Source organism: Dromaius novaehollandiae, chromosome 22 (genome assembly GCF_036370855.1).
Source record: "Dromaius novaehollandiae isolate bDroNov1 chromosome 22, bDroNov1.hap1, whole genome shotgun sequence".
NCBI lineage: Eukaryota > Metazoa > Chordata > Aves > Casuariiformes > Dromaiidae > Dromaius > Dromaius novaehollandiae.
The window spans coordinates 2,863,797-2,876,174 of NC_088119.1; positions in this window are offsets into that span (position 1 = coordinate 2,863,797).

A 12,378-nucleotide genomic window follows, 5' to 3' on the forward strand; every position below is an offset into this window, starting at 1 on the left:
ACAAGCACAGCCAGCAGCCATGAGCATGGCAGTGGCAGAGGAGGCACTGAGGCTGCTGTGACGTCACAATGACAGCCAGCAGCCATGAGCCTGCCACGGGCCCAGGACTCACTCAGGATGCTGTGACGTCACAAGCACAGCCAGCAGCCATGAGCCTGCCACAGGGCTCGGAGGCATTCAGGCTGCTGTGACCTCACAAGCACAGCCAGCAGCCATGAGACTGCCCCTGGACTCAGAGGCACTGATGCTGCTGTGACCTGAGAAGCACAGCCAGCAGCCATGAGCATGGCACTATCCACAGAGTCACTGAGGCTGCTGTGACCTCAGAAGCACAGGCAGCAGCCATGAGCCTGACAGTGGCAGAGGAGGCACTGGGGCTGCTGTGACCTCACAAGCACAGCCAGCAGGGGACGCTGGACACTAATATTTGGGGCACTGAGTCTGCTGTGACCTCACAAGCACAGCCAGCAGCCATGAGCCTGATACTGGCCTGGGAGGCCCTGAGGCTGCTGTGACCTCAGAAGCACAGCCAGCAGCCATGAGCCTGATACTGGCCTAGGAGGCACTGAGGCTGCTGTGACCTCACAAGCACAGCCAGCAGCCATGAGCATGGCACGGGCCTAGGAGGCACTGTGTCTGCTGTGACGTCACAAGCACAGCCAGCAGCCATGAGCCTGCCACTGGCCTGGGAGGCCCTGAGGCTGCTGTGACCTCAGAAGCACAGCCAGCAGCCATGAGCCTGATACTGGCCTAGGAGGCACTGAGGCTGCTGTGACCTCACAAGCACAGCCAGCAGCCATGAGCATGGCACTGGCCTAGGAGGCACTGAGGCTGCTGTGACCTCACAAGCAGAGCCAGCAGGGGGCGCTGGACACTAACCTATGAGGCACTGAGTCTGCTGTGACCAAACAGGCAGAGCCAGCAATGGACGCTGGACACTAAACTGTGAGGCACTGAGGCTGCTATAACCTCACAAGCACAGCCAGCAGCCATGAGCGTGCCACTGGCCTAGGAGGCACTGAGGCTGGTGTGACCTCACAAGCACAGCCAGCAGCCATGAGCATGGCACTATCCACGGAGACACTGAGTCTGCTGCGACCTCACAAGCAGAGCCAGCAGGGGGCGCTGGACATCAACTTTTGAGGCACTGAGACTGCTGTGACCTCACAAGCACAGCCAGCAGGGGACGCTGGACACTAAACTATGAAGCACTGAGGCTGATGTGACCTCACAATCACAGCCAGCAACGATGAGCCTGCCACTGGCCAGAGAGGCACTGAGGCTGCTGTGACGTCACAAGCACAGCCAGCAGCCATGAGCCTGATACTGGCCTGTGAGGCACTGAGGCTGCTGTGACCTCACAAGCACAGCCAGCACGGGGCGCTGCACACTAACCTATGAGGCACTGAGTCTGCTGTGACCTCACAATCAGAGCCAGCAGGGGACGCTGGACACCAACTTTTGAGGCACTGAGTCTGCTGTGACCAAACAAGCAGAGCCAGCAATGGACGCTGGACACTAAACTGTGAGGCACTGAGGCTGCTATAACCTCACAAGCACAGCCAGCAGCCATGAGCCTGCCACTGGCCTAGGAGGCATTCAGGCTGCTGTGACCTCACAAGCACAACCAGCAGCCATGAGCCTGATACTGGCCTAGGAGGAACTGAGGCTGCTGTGACCTCACAAGCACAGCCAGCAGCCATGAGAGTGCCACTGGCCTGAGAGGCACTGAGGCTGCTGTGACCTCACAAGCACAGCCAGCAGCCATGAGCATGGTACTATCCACGGAGACACTGAGTCTGCTGCGACCTCACAAGCAGAGCCAGCAGGGGGCGCTGGACACCAACTTTTGAGGCACTGAGTCTGCTGTGACCTCACAGGCACAGCCAGCAGGGGACGCTGGACACTAAACTATGAAGCACTGAGGCTGATGTGACCTCACAATCACAGCCAGCAACGATGAGCCTGCCACTGGCCAGAGAGGCACTGAGGCTGCTGTGACGTCACAAGCACAGCCAGCAGCCATGAGCCTGATACTGGCCTGGGAGGCACTGAGGCTGCTGTGACCTCACAAGCACAGCCAGCAGGGGGCGCTGCACACTAACCTATGAGGCACTGAGTCTGCTGTGACCTCACAAGCAGAGCCAGCAGGGGACGCTGGACACTAAACGATGAGGCACTGAGGCTGCTGTGACCTCACAAGCACAGCCAGCAGGGGACGCTGGACACTCAGCTATGAAGCACTGAGACTGATGTGACCTCACAAGCACAGCCAGCAGCCATGAGCATGGCACTGGCCTGTGAGGCACTGAGGCTGCTGTGACCTCACAAGCACAGCCAGCAGCCAGGAGCATGGCACTGGCCTCAGAGGCACTGAGGCTGCTGTGACCTCACAAGCACAGCCAGGAGGGGGCGCTGCAGACTAACTTTTGAGGCACTGAGTCTGCTGTGACCTCACAAGCAGAGCCAGCAGGGGAAGCTGGACACTAAAATATGAGGCCCTGAGTCTGCTGTGACCTCACAAGCACAGTCAGCAGGGGACGCTGGACACTAACTTTTGAGGCACTGAGTCTGCTGTGACCTCACAAGCAGAGCCAGCAGGGGACGCTGGACACTAAACTATGAGGCACTGAGGCTGCTGTGACCTCACAAGCACAGCCAGCAGCCATGAGCCTGCCACTGGCCTAGGAGGCATTCAGGCTTCTGTGAACTCAGAAACACAGCCAGCAGCCATGAGCCTGATACTGGCCTAGGAGACACTGAGGCTGCTGTGACCTCACAAGCACAGCCAGCAGCCATGAACCTGAAACGGGCAGAGGAGGCACTGAGGCTGCTGTGACCTCACAAGTACAGCCAGCAATGGGGGGCTGGACACTAACTTTTGAGGCACTGAGTCTGATGTGACCTCACAAACAGAGCCAGCAGGGGACGCTGGACACTAACCTATGAGGCACTGAACCTGCTATAACCTCACAAGCACAGCCAGCAGCCATGAGCCTGCCACTGGCCTGTGAGGCATTCAGGTTTCTGTGACCTCACAAGCACAGCCAGCAGCCATGAGCATTGCAGTGGCAGAGGAGGCACTGAGGCTGCTGTGACCTCACAAGCACAGCCAGCAGGGGACGCTGGACACTAAACGATGAGGCACTGAGGCTGCTGTGACCTCACAAGCACAGCCAGCAGCCATGAGCCTGCCACTGGCCTAGGAGGCACTGAGGCTGGTGTGACCTCACAAGCACAGCCAGCAGCCATGAGCCTGATACTGGTCTCGGAGGCACTGAGTCTGCTGTGACCTCACAAGCACAGCTAGCAGCCATGAGCATGGCACGGGCCTAGGAGGCACTGAGGCTGCTGTGACGTCACAAGCACAGCCAGCAGCCATGAGCATGGCACTATCCACGGAGACACTGTCTGCTGTGACCTCACAAGCAGAGCCAGCAGGGGGCGCTGGACACCAGCTTTTGAGGCACTGAGGCTGCTGTGACCTCACAATCACAGCCAGCAGGGGACGCTGCACACTAAATTATAAAGCACTGAGGCTGACGTGACCTCACAATCACAGCCAGCAGCCATGAGCCTGCCACTGGCCTAGGAGGCACTGAGTCTGCTGTGACCTCACAATCACAGCCAGCAGCCATGAGCCTGCCACTGGCCTAGGAGGCATTCAGGTTTCTGTGACCTCAGAAGCACAGCCAGCAGCCATGAGCCTGATACTGGCCTAGGAGGCACTGAGGCTGCTGTGACCTCACAAGCACAGCCAGCAGCCATGAGCATGGCACTGGCAGAGGAGGCACTGAGGCTGCTGTGACGTCACAAGCAGAGCCAGCAGCCAGGAGCCTGATACTGGCCTGTGAGGCACTGAGGCTGCTGTGACCTCACAAGCACAGCCAGTAGGGGGCGATGGACACTAGCCTAGGAGGCACTGAGGCTGCTGTGACCTCACAAGCACAGCCAGCAGCCATGAGCCTGACATTGGTCTAGGAGGCATTCAGGCTGCTGTGACCTCACAAGCACAGCCAGCAGCCAGGAGCCTGATATTGGCCTGGGAGGCACTGAGGCTGCTGTGACGTCACAAGCACAGCCAGCAGGGGGCGATGGACACTAACCTATGAGGCACTGAGGCTGCTGTGACCTCACAAGCAGAGCCAGCAGGGGACGCTGGACACTAAACTATGAGGCGCTGAGGCTGCTGTGACCTCACAAGCATAGCCAGCAGCCATTAGCCTGATACTGGCCTAGGAGGCACTCAGGCTGCTGTGATCTCACAAGCACAGCCAGCAGCCATGAGTCTGATATTAGCCTAGGAGGCACTGAGGCTGCTGTGACCTCAGAAGCAGAGCCAGCAGGGGGCGCTGCACACTAACCTATGAGGCATTCAGGTTTCTGTGACCTCACAAGCACAGCCAGCAGCCATGAGCCTGATACTGGCCTAGGAGGCACTGAGGTTGCTGTGACCTCACAATCACAGCCAGCAACCATGAGCCTGATAGTGGCCTGTGAGGCACTGAGGCTGCTGTGACCTCACAATCACAGCCAGCAGCCATGAGCATGGCAGTGGCAGAGGAGGCACTGAGACTGCTGTGACCTCACAAGCACAACCAGCAGCCATGAGCCTGATACTGGCCTAGGAGGCACTGAGGCTGCTGTGACCTCACAAGAACAGCCAGCAGCCATGAGCATGGCACTGGCAGAGGAGGCACTGAGGCTGCTGTGACCTCACAATCACAGCCAGCAGCCATGAGCCTGCCACAGGCCTAGGAGGCACTGAGGCTGCTGTGACGTCACAAGCACAGCCAACAACCTTGAGCATGGCACTGGCAGAGGAGGCCGTGAGTCTGCTGTGACGTCACAATGACAGCCAGCAGCCATGAGCCTGCCACGGGCAGAGGAGGCACTGAGGCTGCTGTGACGTCACAAGCACAGCCAGCAGCCATGAGCATGGCACTGGCAGAGGAGGCACTGAGGCTGCTGTGACGTCACAAGCACAGCCAGCAGCCATGAGCCTGACACTGGCCTGGGAGGCACTGAGGCTGGTGTGACCTCACAAGCACAGCCAGTAGGGGGCGATGGACACTAAGTTTTGAGGCACTGAGTCTGCTGTGACCTCACAAGCAGAGCCAGCAGGGAACGCTGGACACTAAACGATGAGGCACTGAGGCTGCTGTGACCTCACAAGGACAGCCAGCAGCCATGAGCCTGCCACTGGCCGAGGAGGCAATCAGGCCGCTATGACCTCACAAGCACAGCCAGCAGCCATGAGACTGCCCCTGGACTCAGAGGCACTGAGGCTGCTGTGATGTCACAAGCACAGCCAGCAGCCATGAGACTGCCCCTGGACTCAGAGGCACTGAGGCTGCTGTGACGTCACAAGCACAGCCAGCAGCCATGAGCCTGACACTAGCCTGGGAGGTACTGAGGCTGGTGTGACCTCACAAGCACAGCCAGCAGCCGTGAGCCTGCCACTGGCCTAGGAGGCACTGAGGCTGCTGTGACCTCACAAGCACAGCCAGCAGCCATGAGCATGGCACTGTCCACAGAGGCACTGAGGCTGCTGTGACCTGAGAAGCACAGCCAGCAGCCATTAGCATGGCACTGGCAGAGGAGGCACTGAGGCTGCTGTGACCTCACAAGCACAGCCAGCAGCCATGAGCCTGACACTGGCCTGGGAGGCACTGAGGCTGGTGTGACCTCACAAGCATAGCCAGCAGCCATGACCCTGGCACTGGCAGAGGAGGCACTGTGTCTGCTGTGACCTCACAAGCACAGCCAGCAGGGGGCGCTGCACACTAACCTATGAGGCACTGAGTCTGCTGTGACCAAACAAGCAGAGCCAGCAATGGACGCTGGACACTAAACTGTGAGGCACTGAGGCTGCTGTGACCTCACAAGCACAGCCAGCAGCCATGAGCCTGCCACTGGCCGAGGAGGCATTCAGGCTGCTGTGACCTCACAAGCACAGCCAGCAGCCATGAGACTGCCCCTGGACTCAGAGGCACTGAGTCTGCTGTGACGTCACAAGCACAGCCAGCAGCCATGAGCCTGACACTGGCAGAGGAGGCACTGGGGCTGCTGTGACCTCACAGGCACAGCCAGCAGGAGACGCTGGACACTAATTTTTGAGGCACTGAGTCTGCTGTGACCTCACAAGCACAGCCAGCAGCCATGAGCCTGCCACTGGCCTAGGAGGCACTGAGGCTGCTGTGACCTCAGAAGCACAGCCAGCAGCCATGAGCCTGATACTGGCCTAGGAGGCACTGAGGCTGCTGTGACCTCACAATCACAGCCAGCAGCCATGAGCATGGCACGGGCCTAGGAGGCACTGTGTCTGCTGTGACGTCACAAGCACAGCCAGCAGCCATGAGCATGGCACTATCCACGGAGACACTGAGTCTGCTGTGACCTCACAAGCAGAGCCAGCAGGGGGCGCTGGACTCCAATTTCTGAGGCACTGAGTCTGCTGTGACCTCACAAGCACAGCCATCAGGGGACGCTGGACACTAAACTGTGAAGCACGGAGGCTGCTGTGACCTCACAATCACAGCCAGCAGCCATGAGCCTGCCACTGGCCTAGGAGGCATTCAGGCTGCTGTGACCTCACAAGCACAACCAGCAGCCATGAGCCTGATACTGGCCTAGGAGGCACTGAGGCTGCTGTGACCTCACAAGCACAGCCAGCAGCAATGAGCCTGCCACGGGCCTAGGAGGCACTCAGGCTGCTATGACGTCACAAGCACAGCCAGCAGCCATGAGCACGGCACTGGCAGAGGAGGCACTGCTGCTGCTGTGATGTCACAATCACAGCCAGGAGCCAGGAGCCTGCAACAGACCTAGGAGGCACTGAGGCTGCTGTGACGTCACAATGACAGCCAGCAGCCATGAGCCTGATACTGGCCTAGGAGGAACTGAGGCTGCTGTGACCTCACAAGCACAGCCAGCAGCCATGAGCCTGACACTGGCAGAGGAGGCACTGGGGCTGCTGTGACCTCACAGGCACAGCCAGCAGGGGACGCTGGACGCTAACTTTTGAGGCACTGAGTCTGCTGTGACCTCACAAGCAGAGCCAGCAGGGGGCGCTGGATTCCATTTCTGAGGCACTGAGTCTGCTGTGACCTCACAATCAGAGCCAGCAGGGGATCCTGGACACTAAATTATGAGGCACTGAGGCTGATGTGACCTCACAATCACAGCCAGCAGCCATGAGCCTGATACTGGCCTAGGAGGCACTGAGGCTGCTGTGACCTCACAAGCACAGCCAGCAGCCATGAGCCTGATACTGGCCTAGGAGGCACTGAGGCTGCTGTGACCTCACAAGCACAGCCAGCAGCCATGAGCATGGCACTGGCAGAGGAAGCACTGAGGCTGCTGTGACCTCACAAGCACAGCCAGCAGCCATGAGCCTGATACTGGCCTGTGAGGCACTGAGGCTGCTGTGACCTCACAAGCACAGCCAGCAGGGGGCGCTGCACACTAACCTATGAGGCACTGAGTCTGCTGTGACCTCACAAGCAGAGCCAGCAGGGGACGCTGGACACTAAACTATGAGGCACTGAGGCTGCTGTGACCTCACAAGCACAGCCAGCAGCCATGAGCCTGCCACTGGCCTAGGAGGCATGCAGATTTCTGTGACCTCAGAAGCACAGCCAGCAGCCATGAGCCTGATTCTGGCCTAGGATGCACTGAGTCTGCTGTGACCTCACAAGCACAGCCAGCAGCCATGAGCATGGCACTGGCAGAGGAGGCACTGAGGCTGCTGTGACCTCACAATCACAGCCAGCAGCCATGAGCCTGCTACGCGCCTCGGAGGCACTGTGTCTGCTGTGACGTCACAAGCACAGCCAGCAGCCATGAGCCTGCCACAGGGCTAGGAGGCATTCAGGCTGCTGTGACCTCACAAGCGCAGCCAGCAGCCATGAGACTGCCCCTGGACTCAGAGGCACTGAGGCTGCTGTGACCTGAGAAGCACAGCCAGCAGCCATGAGCATGGCACTATCCACAGAGTCACTGAGGCTGCTGTGACCTCAGAAACACAGGCAGCAGCCATGAGCCTGACAGTGGCAGAGGAGGCACTGGGGCTGCTGTGACCTCACAAGCACAGCCAGCAGGGGACGCTGGACACTAACTTTTGGGGCACTGAGTCTGCTGTGACCTCACAAGCACAGCCAGCAGCCATGCGCCTGCCACTGTCCACAGAGGCACTGAGGCTGCTGTGACCTCACAAGCACAGCCAGCAGCCATGAGCCTGATACTGGCCTAGGAGGCACTGAGTCTGCTGTGACCTCACAAGCACAGCCAGCAGGGGGCACTGGACACTAACCTACGAGGCACTGAGTCTGCTGTGACCAAACAAGCAGAGCCAGCAATGGACGCTGGACACTTAACTGTGAGGCACTGAGGCTGCTGTGACCTCAGAAGCACAGCCAGCAGCCATGAGCCTGCCACTGGCCTAGGAGGCATTCAGGCTGCTGTGACCTCACAAGCACAGCCAGTAGCCATGAGCCTGATACTGGCTTCAGAGGCACTGAGGCTGCTGTGACCTCACAAGCACAGCCAGCAGCCATGAGACTGCCACTGGCCTGAGAGGCACTGAGGCTGCTGTGACCTCACAAGCACAGCCAGCAGCCATGAGCATGGTACTATCCACGGAGACACTGAGTCTGCTGCGACCTCACAAGCAGAGCCAGCAGGGGCCGCTGGACACCAACTTTTGAGGCACTGAGTCTGCTGTGACCTCACAATCACAGCCAACAGGGGACGCTGGACACTAAACTATGAAGCACTGAGGCTGCTGTGACCTCACAATCACAGCCAGCAGCCAGGAGCCTGCCACTGGCCAGAGAGGCACTGAGGCTGCTGTGACCTCACAAGCACAGCCAGCAGCCATGAGCCTGATACTGGCCTAGGAGGCACTGAGGCTGCTGTGACCTCACAAACACAGCCAGCAGCCATGAGTATGGCACTGGCAGAGGAGGCACTGAGGCTGCTGTGACGTCAGAAGCACAGCCAGCAGCCATGAGCCTGATACTGGCCTGAGAGGCACTGAGGCTGCTGTGACCTCACAAGCACAGCCAGCAGCCATGAGACTGCCACTGGCCTGAGAGGCACTGAGGCTGCTGTGACCTCACAAGCACAGCCAGCAGCCATGAGCATGGTACTATCCACGGAGACACTGAGTCTGCTGCGACCTCACAAGCAGAGCCAGCAGGGGCCGCTGGACACCAACTTTTTAGGCACTGAGGCTGCTGTGACCTCACAAGCACAGCCAGCAGGGGGCGCTGCACACTAACCTATGAGGCACTGAGTCTGCTGTGACCTCACAATCAGAGCCAGCAGGGGACGCTGGACACTAACTTTTGAGGCACTGAGGCTGCTGTGACCTCACAAGCACAGCCAGCAGCCATGAGCCTGACACTGGCCTAGGAGGCACTGAGGCTGCTGTGACCTCACAAGCACAGCCAGCAGGGGGCGCTGCACACTAACCTATGAGGCACTGAGTCTGCTGTGACCTCACAACCAGAGCCAGCAGGGGACGCTGGACACCAACTTTTGAGGCACTGAGTCTGCTGTGGCCTCACAAGCACAGCCAACAGGGGACGCTGGACACTAAACTAGGAAGCACTGAGGCTGATGTGACCTCACAATCACAGCCAGCAGCCATGAGCCTGCCACAGGGCTAGGAGGCATTCAGGCTGCTGTGACCTCACAAGCACAGCCAGCAGCCATGAGACTGCCCCTGGACTCAGAGGCACTGAGTCTGCTGTGACCTCACAAGCACAGCCAGCAGCCATGAGCCTGCCACTGGCCTGGGAGGCATTGAGGCTGCTGTGACCTCACAAAAACAGCCAGCAGCCATGAGCATGGCACTGGCAGAGGAGGCACTGAGGCTGCTGTGACGTCAGAAGCACAGCCAGCAGCCATGTGCCTGATACTGGCCTGAGAGGCACTGAGTCTGCTGTGACTTCACAAACAGAGCCAGCAGGGGACGCTGGACACTAAACGATGAGGCACTGAGGCTACTGTGACCTCACAAGCACAGCCAGCAGCCATGAGCCTGCCACTGGCCTAGGAGGCATTCAGGTTTCTGTGACCTCAGAAGCACAGCCAGCAGCCATGAGCCTGATACTGGCCTAGGAGGCACTGAGTCTGCTGTGACCTCACAAGCACAGCCAGCAGCCATGAGCATGGCACTGGCAGAGGAGGCACTGAGGCTGCTGTGACCTCACAAGCACAGCCAGCAGCCATGAGCCTGATACTGGCCTGTGAGGCACTGAGGCTGCTGTGACCTCACCAGCACAGCCAGCAGGGGACGCTGGACACTAACTTTTGGGGCACTGAGTCTGCTGTGACCTCACAAGCACAGCCAGCAGCCATGAGCCTGACACTGGCCTAGGAGGCATTCAGGCTGCTGTGACCTCACAAGCACAACCAGCCGCCATGAGCCTGATACGGGCCTAGGAGGCACTGAGGCTGCTGTGACCTCACAAGCAGAGCCAGCAGCCATGAGCATGGCACTGGCAGAGGAGGCACTGAGGCTGCTGTGACGTGACAATGACAGCCAGCAGCCATGAGCCTGCCACGGGCCTAGGAGGCACTCAGGCTGCTGTGACGTCACAAGCACAGCCAGCAGCCATGAGCCTGCCACAGGGCTAGGAGGCATTCAGGCTGCTGTGACCTCACAAGCACAGCCAGCAGCCATGAGACTGCCCCTGGACTCAGAGGCACTGAGTCTGCTGTGACCTCACAAGCACAGCCAGCAGCCATGAGCCTGCCACTGGCCTAGGAGGCACTGAGGCTGCTGTGACCTGAGAAGCACAGCCAGCAGCCATGAGCCTGATACTGGCCTCGGAGGCACTGAGGCTGCTGTGACCTCACAAGCACAGCCAGCAGCCATGAGCATGGCACGGGCCTAGGAGGCACTGTGTCTGCTGTGACGTCACAAGCACAGCCAGCAGCCATGAGCCTGATAGTGGCCTGGGAGGCACTGAGTCTGCTGTGACCTCACAAGCAGAGCCAGCAGGGGGCGGTGGACACTAACCTATGAGGCACTGAGTCTGCTGTGACCAAACAAGCAGAGCCAGCAATGGACGCTGGACACTAAACTGTGAGGCACTGAGGCTGCTATAACCTCACAAGCACAGGCAGCAGCCATGAGCCTGCCACTGGCCTAGGAGGCATTCAGGCTGCTGTGACCTCACAAGCACAGCCAGCAGCCATGAGCCTGATACTGTCCTAGGAGGCACTGAGGCTGCTGTGACGTCACAAGCACAGCCAGCAGCCATGAGCATGGCACTGGCACAGGAGGCACTGAGGCTGCTGTGACGTCACAAGCACAGCCAGCAGCCATGAGCATGGCACTGGCAGAGGAGGCACTGAGGCTGCTGTGACCTCACAAGCACAGCCAGCAGCCATGAGACTGCCCCTGCACCCAGAGGCACTGAGGCTGCTGTGACCTCAGAAGCACAGCCAGCAGCCATGAGCCTGACACTCGCAGAGGAGGCACTGGGGCTGCTGTGACCTCACAAGCACAGCCAGCAGGGGACGCTGGACACTAACTTTTGGGGTACTGAGTCTGCTGTGACCTCACAAGCACAGCCAGCAGCCATGCGCCTTCCACTGGCCTAGGAGGCACTGAGGCTGCTGTGACCGCACAAGCACAGCCAGCAGCCATGAGCATGGCACTGGCAGAGGAGGCACTGAGGCTGCTGTGACGTCACAAGCTCAGCCAGCAGCCATGAGCCTGCCACGGGCCTAGGAGGCACTGAGGCTGCTGTGACGTCACAAGCACAGCCAGCAGCCATGAGCATGGCACTGGCAGAGGAGGCACTGGGGCTGCTGTGACCTCACAAGCACAGCCAGCAGGGGACGCTGGACACTAACTTTTGGGGCACTGAGTCTCCTGTGACCTCACAAGCACAGCCAGCAGCCATGAGCCTGACACTGGCCTCGGAGGCATTCAGGCTGCTGTGACCTCACAAGCACAGCCAGCAGCCATGAGCCTGATACTGGCCTAGGAGGCACTGAGGCTGCTGTGATGTCACAATGACAGCCAGCAGCCATGAGCCTGCCACGGGCCTAGGAGGCACTGAGGCTGCTGTGACGTCACAAGCACAGCCAGCAGCCATGAGCCTGATACTGGCCTGTGAGGCACTGAGGCTGCTGTGACCTCACAAAAACAGCCAGCAGGGGACGCTGCACACTAACCTATGAGGCACTGAGTCTGCTGTGACCTCACAAGCACAGCCAGCAGCCATGAGCCTGACACTGGCCTAGGAGGCATTCAGGCTGCTGTGACCTCACAAGCACAACCAGCAGCCATGAGCCTGATACTGTCCTAGGAGGCACTGAGGCTGCTGTGACCTCACAAGCACAGCCAGCAGCCAT